This window comes from Bos indicus, chromosome 8, assembly GCF_029378745.1.
Source record: "Bos indicus isolate NIAB-ARS_2022 breed Sahiwal x Tharparkar chromosome 8, NIAB-ARS_B.indTharparkar_mat_pri_1.0, whole genome shotgun sequence".
NCBI lineage: Eukaryota > Metazoa > Chordata > Mammalia > Artiodactyla > Bovidae > Bos > Bos indicus.
This window is the reverse complement of record NC_091767.1, coordinates 45930570-45955224: the sequence shown is the minus strand read 5'-3', so window position 1 is coordinate 45955224 and position 24655 is coordinate 45930570. Positions and strand designations below refer to the sequence as shown.

General features: G+C 40.0%; 1 protein-coding gene across 10 annotated transcripts in view; it reads right to left on the bottom strand.

Moving 5' to 3' along the window:
* Positions 1-24655, bottom strand: part of CFAP95 (cilia and flagella associated protein 95) — a 338954-nt gene that overhangs the window by 213901 nt on the left and 100398 nt on the right. Inside the window, exon 5 of one of the 10 annotated variants that reach the window (XR_011568051.1) lies at positions 17162-23709. The exons of the other annotated variants lie outside the window; for them this stretch is intronic. The gene's annotated coding sequence lies outside the window, so the exon portion shown is untranslated. The remainder of the gene's footprint in view (positions 1-17161; positions 23710-24655) is intronic. 10 annotated transcript variants of the gene reach the window in all.

The window sequence follows — 24655 nt, the reverse complement described above, 5'->3', positions numbered from 1 at the left end:
CCTGAACGTTGAATTTTAAGCCAACTTTTTCACTCTCCTCTTTTGCTTTCATCAAGAGGGTCTTTAGTTCTTCATTTTTTGCCATAAGGGTGGTGTCATCTGCATATCTGAGGTTATTGATATTTCTCCCGGCAATCTTGATTCCAGCTCGTGCTTCATCCAGCCCAGCGTTTCTCATGATGTACTCTGCATATAAGTTAAATAAGCAGGGTGACAATGTACGGCCCTGACATACACCTTTTGTAATTTGGAACCAGTCCGTTGTTCCATGTCCAGTTCTAACTGTTGCTTTTTGACCTGCATACAGATTTCTCAGGAAGCAGGTTAGGCAGTCTGGTATTCCTAGCTCTTGAAGAACTGTCCTCAGTTTGTTGTAATCTATACACTCAAAGCAGAGAAGGCGATGGCACCCTACTCCAGTACTCTTGCCTGGAAAATCCCATGGATGGAGGAGCCTGGTAGGCTGCAGTCCATGGGGTCGCTAAGAGTTGGACACGACTGAGCGACTTCACTTTCACTTTCCACTTTCATGCATTGGAGAAGGAAATGGGAACCCACTCCAGTGTTCTTGCCTGGAGAATCCCAGGGACGGGGGAGCCTGGTGGGCTGCCGTCTATGGGGTCGCACAGAGTCGGACACGACTGAAGTGACTTAGCAGTAACAGCATACACTCAAAGGCTGTAGTGTAGTCAATAAAGCAAAGTAGATGTTTTTCTGGAACTCTCTTGCTTTTTCGATGATCCAGTGGATGTTGGCAATATGATCTCTGGTTCCTCTGCCTTTTCTAAAACCAGCTTGAACATCTGGAAGTTCATGATTCACTACTGTTGAAACCTTGCTTGGAGAATTTTGAGCATTACTTTGCTAACGTATGAGATGAGTGCAATTGTGCAGTAGTTTGAACATTCTTTGGCATTGGAATGAAAACTGACCTTTTCCAGTCCTGTGGCCACTGCTGAGTTTTCCAGATTTGCTAGCATATTGAGTGCACCACTTACACAGCATCATATTTTAGGATTTGAAATAGCTCAACTGGAATTCCATTACCTCCACTAGCTTTGTTCCTGGTGATGCTTTCTAAGGTCCATTTGACTTCGTATTCCAGGATGTCTGGCTCTAGGTGAGCAATCACACCATTGTGATTATCTGGGTCATGAAGATCAGGCCCTTTTCCCTTTCTTTATTATCACCTCCAGGCATAGAGCCTGATACAAGGTAGACACTGAAAAGTATTTACTAAATGAATAAAGCAATAAAATAAATTAAAACATAAAGAAATATAGAGAATTCAATTCAATGAGAATTCTAAGTAAACAGAGGTAGAAGATTAACTGAAAAGGCAATGATATAGCTAGACAACATGGAAACTTTTACAGTACTGAATAATGACTTTCAGTCAGTTATGGCTACTTATAAACTCTTAGTGATTCTCCTTTTCTTTTCTATAAATCTGAAGAAGAGAGTAACAGTCTTTAAGTGATGTATTTAATCGAATTATCATTTGAGAATAAAAATATGAAAGACCAACATGAATCTTCCTCTTAGATATCAGCTTAAAGCTGTACCCAAATAAAGAACATAAGGAAGGAAAGAAAAAGTCCATAGAAGAGAAATGGCCTTCAGAGAAATTCGGGAAAGCAAAAGGAGAGAGAGGGAAAGGAAGCATTGGTTCTTGGCATATTCTGGGGAAGGGGTATTCTGGCTCATGAGTAGAACAGAGCTGGAGTATATCAATGTCAGGGCTCCAGTCCAACTTATGGCAGACAACTTTTACTTTAATTCATGTCTGGAGTCACAGGAGCAAGCCTATGCTATGCCTCCTCTACCACTCCATCACTATCCATAGATGAGAGGTCCAAACATCAGACTCCAGCTCATGTCTGTCAGAGCTCTCCCCTGAAACATCTTAAGAAACACTAATGGGAAAGGGTCACTCTCCTGTGATGAGAATCACGGGCTATAATGTCCCTATTCTAAGAGGGAGCAAATGAAGCCAACAGGAAGAGAATCCTGGAGGTTTTCTAGTCCTGATTTCAGCAGTCTCTGAAACTCAACCCTTCAGTGCACTTTCCCAGAGTTCCGTGAGGTACTTGAGTGCTGTTTTCAATGAACTCCCTTTTGGGCCCAAGGTAATTTTAATTGTGCCTTCTCTTACGTACAGCCAAAGGGTCCTATTACAATCAGGCATTCAAAGTCTGAGGCCATTGATCACTGTAATCATATAGCTAATCCCCTTCACTCTGATTCCAAACAGACTGGCAACCTTCTGACTAGAGTTTGGCTTTTTATACAGCTTTTTTTTTTTTTTTTTAATGAGAGAGAATGCTTTTATTAGTCTGACATGACTGGAATGCTTGAAGATTTTATTTCTCATTATAAATTAACTAATTAGAATTCTGGCTTTTCTTGTAAGTTTAATGTGCACAACTCAATTTCCATGAGTCAGATAAATTCTGAAGCACAGAAAAAATTTTCTTTCTGGGAATGTAAAACTGAAGACCAGATGCTGGTAAATTCACCAAGATATGCCATGCTGAAAGGACACTTGGAAATTCACTAGCTGGCTTTAATCCAGCACCACCCACAGTTTGCCACTCATGCCCTCTTCAACCTTTAACAGTTGTAAGGTAGAGAACAACTAAAAGTGTTTTGTAAGATGAGAAAGGAAAAGGAGTCTGTTATGACAGTTACCATTAAAGCCATGTATCATTTAAAACACCAACACCAAGTAACATCAGTGGTAACATGTATGACTCTATAAGATGATGCACCAAAACCTAGAATGAGATGATGTACCATGGAATCACAGCTTCTTAAGTCTGGAAGAATTTTAAAGGTTAACCGCTTCTTTTCTTTTTTATCAAGAAGAGGGGCAGATTTTTTCTCACCCCGCTTCCCAACAGCCAGAAAAGTGACATGCGACATCTATTCAACTAATCAGATGGTCCCACCTAAGAACCTAAGTTACCAACTCAATTAACGAATTAATTTGGAATTAATCCAATCACTGACAGCAGTAGAAGCAGCATCCATTTTTAGAACGAGTATAGCCACAGAGGGCCTTGAATTCTACTTGACACTGTGTGATACAAGGGAAGGGAAATCTTATAGCCACTCTGGGAAATCTGTCTCACTCTGGACAAGCAACCATCATTTTAAAAAATCTCCTATCAAGCTAAAATGGATATCCCTGTCATTTCCTCCTCCTATTTACTGAGGAAGCTGTGAAGACAAATCTGATAGTTCTTCCACAACTGCTGAATGCCAAGACTATTTTTCAGAAACCAACCTTGAAAAAACTAGTGAGTAAGAGATGGGGAAGAAAGAAAAAGTGGAGGATAATTTGAATCTGCTTTTACTCCTGATCCAACCCAAGCTGTGGTTTAGTTCCGTAGCAGCTTAGAAGCAGTATTCCCCTCTCATGAAGAACACAGAACTGAACCCCAAAATTCTAATCTCCGCTTTTACAAGCAAGTAGTCATGGGGATTTTGGTAAGCAACTTAAGCCTTCTGCATCTTAATTTCCTTTATTAGTATCTGATCCATATGTATTTATAGAATGGATGGATTAATAAGGAATTGGAGTTCTTTATTACCTCTGTGCTTTGATTTATTCATCTATACAATTAATAAAATGTCTATCCAAATGGCCTTGTAATGATGTGGGGAGCAAAAGGATAGAGGATCATGCATACTTTGAAGGATATGGAGTGCTCTTATCCATTTAAGCATGAAAGACACATGAAAGACACATACTAGAAGGGTTAAGAACAACAGACCCTGCAGTCAGATAGGCCAGACATGAAGTTAAAACCCAGCCCTGGTGCTTATTAAGTAAGGACCAGAGGAAATCCTGGAAAGTTACTTTACCTCTCTGAGCCCCTTTGTAATGGAGATAGATAGTAGCAACAGCCATCTCAAAGAATGAGAATTAAATGAAATAAGCCCTTAGCTCAGTGCCAGAGTATGTGCTCATTAACACTAAAAGAAAAAAAATACTGTAATGATACTAAGTAAACAGAAGAACATGATTTACTTTTCATTTTAATTGGATTATTCAAACTGCTTAATGGAGAACAGATTGAAAGGGACAAGACTGGAAGCAGAGGAACTAGTTAAGATATTTGTATTAGCAACGGTCTGGGTCACTGACTCTTCTCATCCTCCAGTCTCAAATATCCACTTGCTATCTAATATTTGCTTTTCTTCCCATCTTCACTGCCTCAATGAATGGCCCCATTAAGCCCTTGTTGGGTAAGCCAGAAGCTGGTATTCAACTTTGAATCTTCTCTACCTTCATAACTAAGTTGCTCACTTAGTCGTGTCCAACTCTTTGCAACCCCCATGGACTGTAGCCCACCAGGCTCCTCCAGGCTCCTCCGTCCATGGGATTCTCCAGGCAAGAATACTGGAGTGGGTTGCCATTCATAACTAACCAATCATCAAGTAAATGTTTATTACTCTCTTTTAAGATGTCTAAAATCTGAGCCCTTCTTTCCCTCCATGCCACCATCACTAAAGTTCAGGCCTTTATTGTGTCTTGCCTTGATTAGTTCAGCAGTCTTTTGACTGTAGTCTCAGGTACCTACCAATCTGTTTTCTGCTTTCTGAACACAAATCTGATCTTTCCTACCCCACAGGTGCATACTTTTCACTCCTGCCTGCATGATAAAGACCATATTCCTTAACATAGCTTTCAGGCCTTGCTTGCTTCGTCCCCAGCATCTCTCTCCAACTTTGGCTGTCAACAGACCAACTGTGTACTCTGAGCCAGACATGTTCATCATACGTCCCATGTCTGTATGGCCAATATTCTCAGCCTGGGCTGCCCTTCTCTCCTGTTGGTCTCAGTTCAGTTCAGTGACTCAGTTGTGTCCAGCTCTTTGCGACCCCATGGACTGAAGCATGCCAGGCCTCCTTGTCCACCACCAACTGCCAGAGTATACCCAAACTCATGTCCATTGAGTCGGTGATGCCATCCAGCCATCTCATCCTCTGTCGTCCCCTTCTCCTCCTGACCCCAATCTTTCCCAGCATCAGGGTCTTTTCAAATGAGTCAGCTCTTCGCATCAGGTGGTCAAAGTATTGGAGTTTCAGCTTTAACATCAGTCCTTCCAATGAACACCCAGGACTGATCTCCTTTAGAATGGACTGGTTGGATCTCCTTGCTGTCCAAGGGACTCTCAGGAGTCTTCTCCAACACCACAGTTCAAAAGCATCAATTCTTCAGTGCTCAGCTTTCTTTATAGTCCAACTCTTACATCCAGACATGACTACTGGAAAAACCACAGCCCTGACTAGATGGACCTTTGTGGACAAAGTAATACCTCTGCTTTTTAATATGCTGTCTAGGTTGGTCATAAATTTCCTTCCAAGGAGTAAGTGTCTTTTAATTTCATGGCTGCAATCACCATCTGCAGTGATTGTGGAGCCCCCCAAAATAGTCAGCCACTGTTTCCACTGTTTCCCTACCTATCTGCCATGAAGTGATGGGACCAGATGCCATGATCTTAGTTTTCTGAATGTTGAGCTTTAAGCCAACTTTTTCACTCTCCTCTTTCACTTTCATCAAGAGGCTTTTTAGTTCCTCTTCACTTTCTGCCATAAGGGTAGTGTCATCTGCATATTTGAGGTTATTGATATTTCTACCAGCAATCTTGATTCCAGCTTGTGCTTCCTCCAGCCCAGCATTTCTCACAATGTACTCTGCATAGAAGTTAAATAAGCAGGCTGACAATATACAGCCTTGACATACTCCTTTTCCTATTTGGAACCAGTCTGTTGTTCCATGTCCAGTTCTAACTGTTGCTTCCTGATCTGCATACAGGTTTCTCAAGAGGCAGGTCAGGTGGTCTGGTATTCCAGTCTCCTTCAGTATTTTCCACAGTTTATTGTGATCCACACAGTCAAAGGTTTTGGCATAATCAATAAAGCAGAAATAGATGTTTTTCTGAAACTCTCTTGCTTTTTCAATGATCCAGCAGATGTTGGCAATTTGATCTCTGGTTCCTCTGCCTATTCTAAATCCAGCTTGAAAATTTGGAAGTTCATGGTTCACATATTGCTGAAGCCTGGCTTGGAGAATTTTGAGCATTACTTTATTAGTGTGTGAGATGAGTGCTCCTGTTGGTCTAGCTAATTCCAACTCCTATTTCATGATTGAACTCAAGTTTCACTATGTTCACCCTAGCATGTTGTAGGGTATAGAGTGGCTTTAGTTCAGTTCAGTCACTCAGTTGTTTCCGACTCTTTGCGAACCCATGGATTGCAGCATGCCAGGCTTCCCTGTCCATCAATCAACTCCTAGAGTTTGCTCAACCTCATGCCCATTGAGTCGGTGATGTTATCCAACCATCTCCACCTATGTCATCCCCTTCTCCTCCTGCCTTCAATCTTTTCCAGCATCAGGGGCTTTACCAATGAGTCAATTTTTCGCATCAGGTAGCCAGAGTATTGGTACTTCAGCTTCAGCATCAGTCCTTCCAATGAATATTCAGGGTTGATTTCCTTTAAGACTGACTTGTTTGATCTCCTTGCAGTCCAAGGGATTCTCAAGAGTCTTCTCCAACACCACAGTTCAAAAGTATAAATTCTTTGGCGCTCAGCTTTCTTTATAGTCCAACTCTCACATCCATACATGACTACTGGAAAAACCATAGACTATACAGATCTCGGTCAGCAAAGTAATGTCTCTGCTTTTTAATGTGCTGTCTAGGTTGGTCATAGCTTTTCTTCCAAGGAGCAAGTGTCTTTTAATTTCATGGCTGCAGTCACCATCTGCAGTGATTTTGGAGCCCAGGAAAATATAGTCTGTCGCTGTTTCTATTGTTTCCCCACAATAATTGCCATGAAATGATGGGACTGGATGCCATGATCTTCACTTTTTGAATGTTGAGTTTTAAGCCAGCTTTTTCACTCTTCTCTTTCATTTTCATCAAGAGGCTCTTCAAATCCTCTTCACTTTTTGCTATAAGGGTGGTGTCATCTGTATATCTGAGGTATTTCTGATATATTTCTCCTGGCAATCTTCATTCCAGCTTGTGCTTCATCCAGCCCAGCATTTCACATGATGTACTCTGCATATAAGTTAAATAAGCAGTGTGGACAATATACAGCCTTGATGTATTCCTTTCCCCATTTTGAACCAGTCTATTGTTCCATGTCCAATTGATTGGCTTATTCAACCCCTATTCCAACTTCCCTTGTCTTTCTCTACTTTGAAGACTGTTGTAGCCAAGGGTGGCCATGTCACAATTTATCAATTGATATAATCACAATAGATATAAAATGAAGATCCTCTTCATTTTCCAAAATCTTCCTTTCTAGAACAGATTGCTGTTGGGAGACATAGTAACTATCTTGAGACTATGAGGATGAAAGCTACCTAGCAAAACTGGTAGAGAAGAAAGACAAAAAGACCCTGTATCCTTGATGGCATTGTTTAGGTGCCACATCAGTCTTGAACTTCCTTATATTTCATGCCAAATGACCAAATTCATTAATTATTTAAGTTGCTTCTAGTTAGGTTTTCTGTCACTTTCAGCAAAGTATATCTCCTACTAATACACAAGAAATGACTAGTTATTTTTCTGTTGTTTATGTTGAAAGAATAAACTCAGATATATGGAACAAATAAAATTTGTTTAGGCCTAATAATTTTTGGAAGCTATTTGAAAGCAATATATTGTTCTTACATGTTAGGGTAATAAGTTAACTATGTAAGCAGTAAATATGGGATCAAATTAAATATGGATAGTAGCAAAGATTTCTGTAATTCTGGAAAGTTCATATTCTTGTGAAATCACCTCTGTGGCTCACAGATGCATTGTATAGTACTATCCACTGGGACCCGCTGAAGACTTACTTTAAGTAATTATAAATAATGATAAATTTATGACAACTACATAAACTTCCAATATTATAAAGATTAATACAGGCTCATCATTAGTGGGCATGAGATAAAAGGAAACAGGATTGAAATACAAATTATACAATATTGACATTTTGAAAATCTTTACCACTCATTTGTTTTATTAGCTCATCAGTCTCAAAGGTTTGAACTGCTTGTATGCCTTATGGATTAGCTATGACAAAACTATACCTATAGGCCAAATAATGGTAGGAGTAGCCATATAATCATGGTAGTTAGAGGCATGACGGTTGTTTTCAATTACCTATTGCTGTGGCTTAAATGTTCCTGGCTTAAAATAACAATATGCTATTATCTCTGATTATTATGTGGGATGATGGGCTCCACTGGGTGGTTTTTCTGCCCCATGTGATGTCAGTGAGAGCTAAAGTCATTAGGTATCTGACTACACTGAATAGCTCACTCACATGGCTGGCAGCTGGTTTTGTCTGTTGTCTGGGAAGCTCAACTGGAGCTGTCAAATACAGTGCCTTTGTTCTCTTCCATGTGTCTTGGTTACTTACAGCATGTCAGCTAGAGTCCAAGAATCAGAAAGCAGCAACTACCAGTCCCTTTAAAGTCTGCACTCAGAAGTCTTAGGATATCAGTTTTGCTACATTCTACTGATCAAAGGCAGTCATAAGGCCAGACAAGAGAGATAACCTCTGCCTCTTGATGGGAGCATGCATATATAGAGAGAGAAGGAACTGCTGGAAGCCACCTCTGGAGACTTGTGACCACACTTTCACCAGTACTTCCTTCAAGAGCTTAGTGCTCAAGGCTAAATGTAGCAATTATCATCTCTGAGTTAGCAAAGGAAAGTGATATTCAGAGTCCTAGTTGATCTATCATTCAGAGAAGCAGCTCAGTAGAGTAGCTAAGACCATGAACTTTGATGTAAGACCTTCTCAGTTCAAATTCTGGCTCATTATTACTTACCAGCTTGAACATGTTACTCAACTTCTCCATACCTATTATTTTCCCCCTTTCATAGAATGTGGATGATGATGGAATCAACTCATAGTGAGTAAATAAGTCGGTACATATGAAACCCTTAAAATGGTGCCTGGTATGTAATAAACATCATATAAATATTTGCTATTAGTAGTGTTACTCTTAAGCTATAAGTAATTTAAACTCAATGAAGAGGAAAAAAAGAAAAATACCACCACAGGTAAAAAGAATATAATCAAACTCTTTCCCCACACCTCTGTTCAGTTGCATTTACAGACATGCTCCACTAGCAGCAAGATGCCCTCTATAATTTGTTACCTGGAACACCAGAGGGCACTTTGCCCAAAACTCCAGTTACTATACTAGAGTGCATTCTGATTGGCCTGGCCTGGGTCATATGCCCAGGTGTTTGTGGGTTTGTGATGAGGTGAGAGTGGAGAAGAGAATCATCCCATTGATCATACAATCTAATTGGATTGCACTGAATGGGAGAGAGAATGTTATCCAAAAGAACGCTGGACACAGAAACAAAAGGTCCTACAACAAATAAGAAGAATCAACAAAAAGATATATACCTGCACATTCATAGCAACACTATTCGCAACAACCTAAATGTCCATCAAGAAGGTGTGGTACATGTATACAATGGAACATTGCTGCTGCTAAGTTGCTTCAGTCGTGTCCGACTCTGTGCGACACCATAGACAGCAGCCCAACAGGCTCCCCTGTCCCTGGGATTCTCCAGGCAAGAACACTGGAGTGGGTTGCCATTTCCTTCTCCAATGCATGAAAGTGAAAAGTGAAAGTGAAGCCGTTCAGTCGTGTCCGACTCTTAGCGACCCCATGGGCTACAGGCTACCAGGCGCCTTCATCCATGGGATTTTCCAGGCAGAAGTACTGGAGTGGGGTGCCATTGCCTTCTCCACAATGGAACATTACTCAGCCATAAAAAATAAAGAAAAAATGCCATTTGCAGGAACATGAATGGACACAGAGATTATCATACTAAGTGAAGTAACTCAGAAAGAGAGAAATACCGGGTTGGCCAAAAAGTTTGTCGGATTTTTCCACAAGATGGTATGGAAAAACTAGAACAAACTTTTTAGCCAACTCAATACTATATATCACTTACAACTGGAGTCTAAAATATCACACAGTGAACTTTATATTTACAAAACAGAAACAGACTCACAGACATAGAGAAACAGATTTGTGGTTTGCTAAGAGAGAAGGATGGATTTGGAGTTTGGGATTAGCAGATGCAGACTGTTATGTATAGAATGGATTAAATGACAAAGTCTTAATGTAGTATAGCACAGGGAACTATATTCAATAATGAAAAAGAATATGAAAAAGAACATATGTGTGTATATCAGTTCAGTTCAGTCGCTCAGTCATGTCCGACTCTTTGTGACCCCATGAATCACAGCATGCCAGGCCTCCCTGTCCATCACCAACTCCCGGAGTTCACTCAGACTCACGTCCATCGAATCAGTGATGCCATCCAGCCATCTCATCCTCTGTCGTCCCCTTCTCCTCCTGCCCTCAATCTTTCCCAGCGTGAGAGTCTTTTCAAATGAGTCAGCTCTTCGCATGAGGTGGCCAAAGTCCTGGAGTTTCAGCTTTAGCATCATTCCTTCCAATGAACACCCAGGACTGATCTCCTTTAGAATGGACTGGCTGGATCTCCTTGCAGTCCAAAGGACTCTCAAGTCTTCTCCAACACCACAGTTCAAAAGCATCAATTCTTCGGCGTTCAGCCTTCTTCACAGTCCAACTCTCACATCCATACATGACAATAGGAAAAACCATAGCCTTGACTAGACGAACCTTTGTTGGCAAAGTAATGTCTCTGCTTTTGAATATGCTATCTAGGTTGGTCATAACTTTCCTTCCAAGGAGTAAGCGTCTTTTAATTTCATGGCTGCAATCACCATCTGCTGTGATTTTGGAGCCCCCAAAAAATAAAGTCTGATGCTGTGTCCACTGTTTCTCCATCTATTTCCCATGAAGTGATGGGACCAGATGCCATGATCTTCGTTTTCTGAATGTTGAGCTTTAAGCCAACTTTTTCACTCTCCTCTTTCACTTTCATCAAGAGGCTTTTTAGTTCCTCTTCACTTTCTGCCATAAGGGTGGTGTCATCTGCATATCTGAGGTTATTGATATTTCTCCCGGCAATCTTGATTCCACCTTGTGTTTCTACCAGCCCAGCGTTTCTCATGATGTACTCTGCATAGAAGTTAAATAAGCAGGGTGACAATATACAGCCTTGACGTACTCCTTTTCCTATTTGGAACCAGTCTGTTGTTCCATGTCCAGTTCTAACTGTTGCTTCCTGACCTGCATACAAATTTCTCAAGAGGCAGGTCAGGTGGTCTGGTATTTCCATCTCTTTCAGAATTTTCCACAGTTTATTGTGATCCACACAGTCAAAGGCTTTGGCATAGTCAATAAAGCAGAAATAGATGTTTTTCTGGAACTCTCTTGCTTTTTCCATGATCCAGTGGATGTTGCCAATTTGATCTCTGGTTCCTCTGCCTTTTCTAAAACCAGCTTGAACATCTGGAAGTTCACGGTTCATGTATTGCTGAAGCCTGGCTTGGAGAATTTTGAGCATTACTTTACTAGCATGTGAGATGAGTGCACACACATCTGAATATATATATATATATATGAATCACTTTGCTCTACTGTAAAAATTAACATAACATTATGAGTCAACTATATTTTGGTAAAATAATTTTTTAACAAAAGAAAGGAAGTCAAGAATTGAATTCAGATGATTGTTGACAAATTCAGAATTTGTTGATTCTTCTTATTTGTTGTAGGACCTTTTGTTTCTGTGTCCAGCGTTCTTCTTTTGGATAACATTCTCTCTCCCATTCAGTGCAATCCAATTAGATTGTATGATGAATGGGATGATTCTCTTCTCCACTCTCACCTCCTGACAAACCCCAAACACCTGGGCATATGACCCAGGCCAGGCCTATCAGAATGCACTCTAGTATAGTAATCGAAGTTTTGGGCAAAGTGCCCTCTGGTGTTCCAGGTAACAATGCTAACAAACATAAAAGGGGAAATCAACAGTAACACAATAATAGCAAGGGACTTTATCACCCCACTTTTGCCAATGAATAGATCATCCACACAGGAAATTAATAAGGAAACACAAGCCTTAAACCAGATGGCTTAACTGATATCTTCAGGACATTCCATTCTAAAACAGCAGAATATGCTTTTTCTCAAGTGCACATGAGACATTCTCCAAATCACATTAGTTGTTGTTGAGTCACTCAGCATGTCTGACTCTTTGCGACCCGATGAACTGCAGCACACCAGGCCTCCCTGTCCCTTACCATCTCCTGGAGTTTGCCCAAATTCATGTCCATTGAGTTAATGATGCCATCTAATCATCTCATCCTCTATTGCCCTCTTCTCCTCCTGCCCTCAGTCCTTCCCAGCATTGAGGTCTTTTCCAATTTTGGCTCCTCGCATCAGGTGGCCAAAGTATTGGAGCTTCAGTTTCAGCAACAGTCCTTCCAATGAATATTCAGGGTTGATTTCCTTTAGGATTGACTGGTTTGATCTCCTTGCTGTCCAAGAGACTCTCAAGAGTCTTCTCAAACATAATTGGAAGGCATCAATTCTTTGGTGCTCAGCCTTCTTTATGATCCAACTCTCACATCCGTACATGAATAATGGAAAACCCATCATTTTGACTATACAGACCTTTGTTGGCAAAATGATATCTGCTTTTTAATACACTATCTAGATTTGTCATAGCTTTCCTTCCGAGGAGCAAGAGCCTTTTAATTTCATGGCTGAAGTCACTGTCCACAGTGATTTGGAGCCCAAGGAAAAAAGTCTATAACTGTTTCCATTTTTTTCTCCATCTATTTGCCATGAAGTGATGGGACCAGATACCATGATCTTCATTTTTTGAATGTTGAGTTTTAAGCCAGCTTTTTCACTCTCCTCTTTCACCTTCATCAAGAGGCTCTTTACTTGGGTCACAAATCAAGCCTCAGTAAATTTAAGAAAATTAAAATCATATCAAGCACACTTTCTAACCACAACTCTCTGTGCTTGCTGCTGTGGTTAGTCCCTCGGTTGTGTCTTGACTATTTGCAACTCTTTGGACTGTAGCATGTCAGGTTCCTCTGTCTATGGGATTTTTCAGGGAAGAATACTAGAGTGGTGTGCCATTTTCCTTCTCCAGGAGATCTTCCTGACCCAGGGATCAAACCTGTGTCTCCTGAATTTCAGGCAGATTCTTTACCCTCTGAGTCATTGGGGAATGAGACTAGATATCAATTACAGGAAAAAAAAATCAGTTAAAAAAAAACAAACACATGAAGGCTGAACAGCACATTTCTAAATAACCGAGATGTCACTGAAAATATCAAAAAAAAGAAATTTAAAAATACCTAGAAACAAAAGACAATGAAAACACAATGACCCAAAACCCATGTGTGCATGCCAGGTCCCTTCAATCATGTGTGATTCTTTGTGACCCTACGGACTGTAGCTTGCCAAGCTCCTCTGTCCATGGGATTCTCCAGGCAAGGATACTAGAGTGGCTTGCCATTTCCTCCTCCGGGGGATCTTCTCGACCCAGGAATTGAACGTGCACCACTGAGGAAACCCATATCTTTTTGTAGATGACTTCTATGTAAGTTCTCCAAAAGTTTTCAGTATATATCACTGATCTTCCTAAAACCTATGGGATACAGCAAAAGCAGTTCTAAGTAAGTTTATAACAATAGAAGCCTACCTCAAGAAATGAGATATATATAAATGGAATATTTGTTGTTTTTGTTCAGTCATTAAGTTGTGTCCAATTCTTTGCAACCCCATAGACTGCAGCATGCCAGGCCTTCCTGTCCCTCATCATCTCCTGGAGTTTACCCAAGTTCATGTCCACTGAATCAGTGATGCTACCCAACCATCTCACCTCTACCACCCACTTCTCCTTTTGCCTTCAACATTTTCCAGAATCAGGGTCTTTTCTAATGACTCTTTTCCAGGCTTTTCGCATCAGGTGGCCAAAGTATTAGAGCTTCAGCTTCAGCAACATTCCTTCCAATGACTAATCAGGGTTGATCTCCCTTCGAATTGACTTGTTTCATCTCCTTGCTGTCCAAGGGGCTCTCAAGAGTCTTCTCCAGCACCACAGTTCAAAAGCATCAATTCTTTGTGGTCCAGCTCTCACATCTGTACATGACTACTTGAAAAAGCATAGCTTTGACTATATGGACCTTTGTCAGCAAAGTGGCCTCTGCTTTTTAATACTCTGTCTAGGTTTGTCATAGCCTTCCTTCCAAGAAGCAAGAGTCTTTGAATTTCATGGCTGCAGGCAATATCCGTAGTGATTTTGGAGACCAGGAAGTGAAAATCTATGACTGTTTCCAGTTTTTTCCCTTCTATTTGCCATAAAGTGATGCAACCAGATGCCATGATCTTAGTGTTTTGAATATTGAGTTTTAAGCCAACTTTTTCACTCTCCTCCTTCACCCTCATCAAGAGGCTGTTCAGTTCCTCTTCGCTTTCTGCTATTAGAGTGGTATCATATATATATATTTCTCCCAGCAATCTTGATTCCAGCTTGTAACTCATCTATCACAGCATTTCACATAATGTACTCTGCATATATGTTAAATAAATAGGGTGACAATATGCAACCTTGTTGTACTCCTTTCCCAATTTTGAATCAGTCAGTTGTTCCATGTAAGGTTCTAACTTGCTTCCTGACCAGCATACAGGTTTCTTAGAAGACAGGTAAGATCGTCTAGTATTTCCATCTCTTTCAGAATTTTCCAGTTTATTGTGATCCACACAGTCAAAGGCTCTCACATAGTGAATGAAAAAGGTATAGATGTTTTTTTCTGTAATTTGCTTGCTTTCTCTATGAGCCAGTGAATGTTGGCAATTTGCTCTCTAGTTCTCTGCATTTTCTAAATCCAGCTTGTACATCTGGAAGTTCTTGGTTCACATACTGCTGAAGCCTAGCTTGAAGGATTCTGAGTATAACCACTAGCATAGGAAGTGGGTGCTGTTGTCCAGTAGTTTGAACATTCTTTAGCACTTTCCTTCTTTGGAACTGGGATGAAAACACTGACATTTTCCGGTCCTGTGGCCACTGCTGGGTTTTTCAAACTTGCTGACATACTGAGTGCAACACTTTAACATCATCATCTTTTAGTATTTTAAATAGCTCAGCTGGAATTCCATCACCTCCACTAGCATCATTGGTAATAAGGCTTTCTGAGGTCACTTGACTTCACCCTCCAGGATATCTGTCTCTATGTGAGTGACCACACCACTGTGGTTATCCAGACCATCAAGACACAGAATATTACTGTTTGTTATCCCTGGAAAGCAAAAGTAGGAAGTCAAGAAACACCTGGAGTAACAGGCAAATTTGGACTTGGAGTACAGAATGAAGCAGGGAAAAGGCTAATAGAGTTTTGCCAAGAGAATGCACTGGCCATAGCAAACACCCTCTTCCAACAACACAAGAGAAGACTCTACACGTGGACATCACCAGATGGTCAACACCGAAATCAGATTGTTTATATTCTTTGTAGCCAAAGATGGAGAAGCTCTATACAGTCAGCAAAAACAAGACCAGGAGCTGACTGTGGCTCAGATCATGAACACCTTATTGCCAAATTCAGACTTAAATTGAAGAAAGTAGGGAAAACCACTAGACTATTCAGGTATTTGACCTAAATTCAGATTTGACCTAAATCAAATCCCTTATGATTATACAGTGGAAGTGAGAAATAGATTTAAGGGACTATATCTGATAGACAGAGTGCCTGATGAACTATGGACAAAGGTAAGGAGAGGGTGGGACAAATTGAGAGAGTAACATTGAAACATATACATTACCATATACAAAGTAGATAGCCAATGGGAAGTTGCCGTGTAACATAGGGAGCTCAGCTCTGTGCTCTGTGACAACACAGAGTGCTGGAATGGGGTGGAAGGTGGGAGGAAGGTTCAGAAGGGAGGGTACATATATACACTATGGCTGATTCACATTGTTGTATGGCAGAAAGCAACACAACACTGTAAGCAATTATCCTCCAATTTAAAATAATTTTTTTAATTTAGAAGATAAAAGAATTTAATTCAGATCTGTCTCCCTCTCATTCCATAATCATTTCACCACACAACTCTCCTCTCTACATTTTCTTTGTTGTTATCCTCATCACCATCACCATCTGGCAATTTTAAACTTTTTTTCTTGTAGAGAAATGTTCAACAACTTGGTGGTATTTTACCAAGAGACAAGCCATAATCCAAGTGCCAGAGTAGGAAAAGAAAGTAAATAGACATTTCTCCAAAGAAGACATATAGATGGCTCACAAACACATGAAAAGATGCTCAACATCACTCATTATCAGAGAAATGCAAATCAAAACCACTATGAGGTACCATTTCATGCCAGTCAGAATGGCTGCGATCCAAAAGTCTACAAGCAATAAATGCTGGAGAGGGTGTGGAGAAAAGGAAACCGTCTTACACTGTTGGTGGGAATGCAAACTAGTACAGCCACTATGGAGAACAGTGTGGAGATTCCTTAAAAAACTGGAAATAAAACTACCTTATGATCCAGCAATCCCACTACTGGGCATACACACTGAGGAAACCAGAAGGGAAAGAGACACGTGTACCCCAATGTTCATCACAGCACTGTTTATAATAGCCAGGACATGGAAGCAACCTAGATGTCCATCAGCAGATGAATGGATAAGAAAGCTGTGGTACATATACACAATGGAGTATTACTCAGCCATTGAAAAGAATACATTTGAATCAGTTCTAATGAGGTGGATGAAACTGGAGCCTATTATACAGAGCGAAGTAAGCCAGAAAGAAAAACACCAATACAGTATACTAACGCATATATATGGAATTTAGAAAGATGGTAACAATAACCCTGTGTACGAGACAGCAAAAGAGACACTGATGTATAGAACAGTCTTATGGACTCTGTTGGAGAGGGAGGGGGTGGGAAGATTTGGGAGAATGGCCCTGAAGCATGTATAATATCATGTATGAAACGAGTCGCCAGTCCAGGTTCGATGCACGATACTGGATGCTTGGGGCTGGTGCACCAGGACGGCCCAGAGGGATGGTATGGGGAGGGAGGAGGGAGGAAGGTTCAGGATGGGGAACACATGTATACCTGTGGCGGATTCATTTCGATATTTGGCAAAACTAACACAATACTGTAAAGTTTAAAAAATAAAATAAAATAAAAAAAAAAGAAAGTAAATGCCTTACACTTTGAGGCGGAAAAAAGACCCTCTTGCTCTTCATATTCAATCCCTTCCCTCTGAAGAGTGCCAAAGGTTTTACAGATGTTAAATGCCCCAGTGAGAAGAGTGAACTGGAAGCTTAAACTGTGGCCTAAGCTTGCTACTACTACTGTGAGGTAATCACTGCACACATAAGGGTAAGTGCTGTATGGCAATAATGAAAGCTTAACTGAACTACTTTTTGGCCTCATTTAACTTGTCCATTTATGCAGCTACAGATGCCTTTCTCCTTTAGAAACAAAATTTTAGAGCAGGAAAGGACTTTACAGATCATTTGGTTCAATCCTTTCATTTTCCAGATGGAAACAACTGGAGCCCAGAGACGGTTATTAGCCACCACAAGGTCACATAGTAGGTTTAACACATGTCTGAAAGTAGAATCCATGTCTCCTATTTTCCTATACCACGCCCTTTCTTAAAAACTACACTATGGAGAAAAAGCTACCCAGTGATCTAAAACACTACTGATTTCTTTCTTCTCCAGTCAGGTGGATCACATAAATGTTTGGACAATTCTGGAAACAAGACACATTTATCATAAAATTTCAACAATAAACACTAATCACTACCACCAGAAGGCAATGAAATTTGGCAAAAATGACAGGACACATTAGTTAGAGCTGACCTTGTAAGAGACCTACCTTGCTTCTTCTCCACCCTCTAGTAGGTGATTAATACTTCTGGGCTGCCCTCAAACTAACCCAGAAGCCCGTGGATCTGCTTTTCACCCAGCAAATATGCTATGTTAGAATTGGCTTTTTCCTATTAAAAAAAAAAAAACTTCTCCTGTGAACCATTACCCCAGGACCATATATGGTTATGTACCTATATTTAAATAAGGGCTTCTGAGAAATAAGATCTTAAAATTATATTTATACCACATCTCTAAAAATTGGATTTGCTTTATATAGTTTTTGTGGTTGTTTGTTCTGTCAACTTGGTTTCTGCTTTTTTGTTTGTTTAATGGTCACAGACACAGTCAAGACATTATACTGCACATGAAAAACCTTACTTCTTAGAATAAATCAGCTACAACTGTCTGGTTCTGTGGACAAATCATAAAATGATTTTGTATTAGATAATAGATATCCAGGAGCCTTCTGACAGTGAGTTTTTCATCCCTCATAAAAAGTACTTTCAAATTAAGTGAAAGCTCCTTGAGGAGTCTTAAGAACCAGGTAGAAGGGCAAAGAAAGTAACTTATTACAGCTTCATGTTTCTATCCACTTTTCCTATGTGCCTTAAAAGAAATGTGCCTCATTATTTTTCTAGACCTTTAGTCTCTCTATCCATATAGTAAAAGTAATGTATGTTAGAGACCCCTAAACATGCAACTGTATCCATTTGAGACCATAAGACCACTGTTGACATCTTTGAGCCTTCTTGACTCTCACCCTTTCCATCACTGGCCAATGCCAACCTTGGTTATTCACTATGGAAATGCAATCAACTCTCTAGAGAAGCAATAACTCTAGTTCTGGACAAGCTCACTCCAGCCTCAAGGCATATCAATCTCATTTTTAAAGTGTAAGTCATCAATATCACTTTTGGTCTCAACCTGACCATTCTATATATTGCAGTTGTCAAAAACATATCTCCATCTGGATGTGTGGAAGGAATTATTCACCAAGCCCTTTTCTCTAGTTAAGGTCAGGAGTGATAAATCCAGTGATGTCAAACATTCTGGTTGTTCTGATTTTCAAAATGTTCCACTGAGATGTTTGCTGCCAGTTTAAGGAAGAGAGGTGTTGTGTCTTCTTCACATTGGCTCAAAATAAAGTAGGTGGGCTACTGCTTTTGAGTTGCAAGAAAAGAAACAGACTGTCAAATGCTATCACAACATAATGAATGTTATCTAAAATTAAGATAAATGCATCTAACTAATGTCTCCTTAATAACAAAGCTACATCTGTATTCTGATTTTTTTCCATCAAGATAACCTGAAGTTTAAATTTACATTATGATTATAGCTTTTATTTTATAAGTTAAAGGCACATTATTTTGGTCCATTGAGCAAACTCATTTTTATTCATTGCCTTTTAAAGTTGACATTTAACTTCTACAGCTGTACAGTTGGCAAGAAGCAAAAGAATATTTAATATTCAAGAGAGCAGATTCTACAACACCAGAGCATTCTATTGTATAGAATGCCCTATAATTAGTGTACATTAACTGAAAGAAAGAATTACATATGGAATTAGTGGAGGATGGTTGAAGGTACTAATGTATTCATTTCCTTGCTAATGCTTGTGAATCAAATCAAACAAACAAGTAATTCTAGTAATTCAAACTAATAAGAGCTGATTTTCTAAAAGACCATGTCTTTTAATGTATTTACCAAACTAACATTGAGAACTTAAGTTCTTCAGGACTTAAAATTGTAAAATCAAGTAAAATAGGAATTAGTTATACCCCTTTTCCAGTATAATTTGCTGTTCAACATCAGAAATAGTTTGTTCATTTGAGAAATTAATTATATCTACAGTAGGTCAGGCTCTTTATTAGGACTGGGGAGAGCTGCAACAGCCTTTGCTTCAGAGCACTGAATTCAGTAAGAAAGACAAATAATGTAAGTAACAGCAACCTAACTAGATAGGGATAAAAGAAGTACATGGTACTATGAACACCCACAAGAGACCTACCATGGGGGCTGGGAGTGGCAGTAGGAAGGGAAGGTCCTTCAGAAGAGGTGAAATTTCAGATGAGACTGAATGACTTCAAGGTTAAGATTGAATGTGCACATTGAATCTTGCTTCCTCAAAAAGCTTCACTAAAATCAAATTAAAGAGATTTAAAAAATAAACCCACAAGAACAAGGAGAACAGAAAAAGTAACACAAGAAATGAACTTTCAAAGCTCAAGAGAAGATGGACAAGTGGTCTCTGACTTAGCAGAAAGCTGAACAAATCCTAAACCAGCAAAGGAAGATTGGGGCAGAACTTTTTGAGAAGCACATAAACTCCAGGCAGGATCCTCCTCCACACCCCATTACTGAGTAACTGCCCCTCCCTTACTCCCTTACTTCAGGAGGAAGCTAGAAATTTATTCACTTGAAAGGGTAAAAGAGAAAGTCCTTGACCAACAACGTAGTTCAGCGACCATACACAGTGAAGGATTAACATGGATGTCCAAGCCAATTGCCTTGTTTACTCCAACACCACAGGTACTAGCCCAGATGGGCAATTTGGGGAACTTCCTCTGGGGAATGTGACCAGCTTATAAGGAAAGACTAAAATACTGACACCAGGGCTTCTACAAAAAAAAAGACATGCATAGATCCTTCCAGTGAAGCTCCAAATAAATAAGCCTCACACACAGGCTCTGAGCCTCATCTCTTAATTATGAGCAGGAATGCTTAGTTGCTCAGTCATGTCCAACTCTTTGCAACATCATGGACTGTAGCCCACCAGGCTCCTCTGTCCATGGGGATTCTCCAGGCAAGAATACTGGAGTGGGTTACCATGCTCTCCTCCAGGGGATCTTCCCAACTCAGGAATCAAACCCAGGTCTCCCACATTGCAGGCGCATTCTTTACCAGGTGAACCACCGGGGAAACCCATGAGCAGAGAACCAAGAAGTAATTACCAAACATCTAAGGAAAGCTTCTAGTATGGAAGATAGACACCAAATAAACAAAAGGCAAACTAATAAAAAGCATCTTGGAGGAAATAGATACTATGCATGGATAAAAATTTAGTAAAACTATTACTAACATCGCCAAATAGATATTTCAGTCATGAAACAAACAAAGAATTCTATAAAAACCAAAGATTCAGAAAACAAAAAGAGAACTCAATAGTAGGGTTGAAGACACAGAGGGTAAACTAGACAGTAAAGATAAATATGAGAGAGAAGACAAGAAAATTAGAAGACCAGGCCAGGCAAACCAACATCTAAATAAAGTATATCCAAAAGTGAGAACAGAGAAAATGGAAGATATAAATCATCAGTGAAATAAATGAAGAATATTTTCCTGAACTGAAAGATAGGAGTTTCTTGACCAAAAGTGTTTGCTGAGTGGCTGGACCAGCAGATCTGCTTAGCATTTAACATATATGCACGAATTACTGTTCTGTTTCACATGTATTAACTTACTTAGTCATCACAACAACTCTATAACTCTATCCCCATTTTACAGATGAAGAAACCAAGGTACAAAATGATTAAGCAACTATTAATAGCCCAAGTTCACATAGCTAGTAAGTGGCAGAGCCAGGATTTGAAAGTAGGTAATGTAGCCCTGAAGTTCACTATACAATACTACCATGAAGGAAGGGGCAGCACTGTGAAATTTCAAAAAACACTTTAGACAGTTCCATTTGATTTTTTAAATCAGGAGTATGTACTATATTGATAGTGTATGCAGAGCCGAGCAATTGACTAAGAACCTGAGGGACATTGCATGCAGACTTCTGTTCCTACCTCCAAACACAACAGCCTTCTGTCCAGTAGTCTGTCCTACAAATTCCAATTACATCAGAAGCTCTAAATTCCTATTCCCCACCCCCAGCTCAACAATAACACTGCTCTACTCTTGGGTTCACCTCTGCACTGTAGCCAGGAAAAGTGACCTCAGTAAGTGAGTGATCCTCAGTTCTCATCTTCAGGAGCACAGAACCCCACTGGTTGCTATTCAATCCTGACAACAGTTGCATAACATATTAATATTTTGCCCAGTTCTATCATTATTCATGTCAGGACAGTAAGTCTGAAATTAGTCCTTGTATACCTGAAAGTATCTTTATTTGACTCTCACATTTAAATAATTATGGGCTCAAAATTCTTTTCCTTCAATACTTTAATATGCTCTTGCATCCAGTGTTGCTGTTGGGAAACTACTGTCAATCTGATTTTTATTATTTTGCCTTATATTTGCAACCATTTTCTTTATTTCCCTAAGTAATTAAGCTTTCTATTTCTGTTCCATTAGTTTTGAATTCCTGTTACATTTGTTCCATCAGGTCTATTTCATCTGGTAGAAGTTGTCTATGTCTTTTCATTCTTCATGATGCTTTTGTTCTTTAAATGTGTCATGATATTTTTAAGACCAGGAATTCAGCTGTATTATTAATAAGATGATCAGTTGCCTCTGCTTTTGATGACTCTATACATGGTCCACTGAAAAGGGAGGCTCAGCTGGTGTATTCACTGTGAGTATAAGAGATATGAGTTGAATGCCTCTGCTGTACTTCTCTGGGCTTAACTGCACTTATTTTCCCTGGCATTTCTTTCTCCTCAAGATATACTTCCCAGTTCCTCTATATCCGAGAATATTTTCCCTACTTGGAGCTGTAGGAGACAACTCAGGGTCAGCTTACAGCACTTTCCACTACCACCCTACACACACTCTGCAAAATAGGTTAGCTCTAAAGCCAGACAGTTCTCAAAGGAAGCACAAACAACTAAATTGCCAGTGATGATATATACACTCATATCTTCATAATACACGATCCAACACTTAGAATTTTTTCATGCTCATGCTGCTGCTGCTAAGTCACTTCAGTAGTGTCCGACTCTGTGCGACCCCGTAGATGGCAGCCCACCAGGCTCCCCCGTCCCTGGGATTCTCCAGGCAAGAACACTGGCGTGGGTTGCCATTTCCTTCTCCAATGCATGAAAGTGAAAAGTGAAAGTGAAGTCGCTCAGTCGCTCAGTCGTGTCTGACTCTTAGCAACCCCATGGACTGCAGCCTCCCAGGCTCCTCCATCCATGGATTTTCCAGGCAAGAGTACTGGAGTGGGGTGCCATTGCCTTCTCCATTTCATGCTTATAGTTACCTATATTTCATCACTTATATATATGCATATATATATAATTATAGCAATTATGAAAGTTTGTCTTCTTTACAAAGATGAGTAGAAAAGAAATATTTTTTCTGTAGTGACAAACCATGTTGTCTCCAAAAGCAATTTCTTTTATTAGTTAAAAAAAATAGTAGTTTCTTCCTATACAGTCACTTCTCACTAGTCACAGTAATGTTCTGCAAAGTCATTGTGAACACTGAATTAGAAAATCTTGAATGTATTAGGAGAAACACAGGGTTAGGTTCCTTCAAGCTCTGGTTACAACATTTTCATCAGAAAATCAATACATATTTTGGTTTCATGTGTGTTTCTGTTTAAAGACGTTCTATTCAATATATAGTTTATGCATTAACTTTGAGTATGGCCAGCAGCACTTGTAACTCATGCCTGAAGGAAATTCATCTATTATCTGCATAAATCATATCACAGCCTTCTTGCCCTTAGGAACAATAAATAACATTTCAGCACTACACTTAGAAACCATTTCAAACAGCAAAATCACTAAAAAATCACCAAAAAAATGCAAAAAATACAGGATTGTGAAAAGGACACTTGCATACACTCTGAAAACTGAAACAAGAAGGTAGTCTCACCTTTTTTCACCTCAGCTGGGAATGTGTGCTTTGGTTGGCTCAAATATTTTGCCACCATTAATTTTGCCACCATTTTGCCACCATTAATGTCTTTAATGATCTGCCTTTTGAGAAATCTGTATGCGTGTCAAGAAGCAACAGTTAGAACTGGACATGGAACAACAAACTGGTTCCAAATAGGAAAAGGAGTACGTCAAGGCTGTATATTGTCACCCTGCTTATTTAACTTATATGCAGAGTACATCATGAGAAATGCTGGGCTGGAAGAAGCACAAGCTGGAATCAAGATTGCCGGGAGAAATATCAATAACCTCAGATATGCAGATGAACCACCCTTATGGCAGAAGGTGAAGAGGAACTACAAAGTCTCTTGATGAAAGTGAAAGTGGAGAGTGAAAAAGTTGGCTGAAAGCTCAACATTCAGAAAACGAAGATCATGGCATCCGGTCCCATCACTTCATGGGAAATAGATGGGGAAACAGTAGAAACAGTGTCAGACTTTATTTTTTGGGGCTCCAAAATCACTGCGGATGGTGACTGCAGCCATGAAATTAAAGTCACTTACTCCTTGGAAGGAAAGTTATGACCAACCTAGATAGCATATTGAAAAGCACAGACATTACTTTGCCAACAAAGGTTCATCTAGTCAAGGCTATGGTTTTTCCAGTGGTTATGTATGGATGTGAGAGTTGGACTGTGAAGAAAGCTGAGTGCCAAAGAATTGATGCTTTTGAACTGTGGTGTTGGAGAAGACTCTTGAGAGTCCCTTGGACTGCTAGGAGATCCAACCAGTCCATTCTGAAGGAGATCAGCCCTGGGATTTCTTTGGAAGGAATGATGCTAAAGCTGAAACTCCAGGACTTTGGCCACCTCATGCAAAGAGTTGACTCATTGGAAAAGACTCTGATGCTGGGAGGGATTGGGGGCAGGAGGAGAAGGGGACGACAGACGATGAGATGGCTGGATGGCATCACCGACTCGATGGACGTGAGTCTGAGTGAACTCCGGGAGTTGGTGATGGACAGGGAGGCCTGGCGTGCTGCGATTCATGGGGTCACAAAG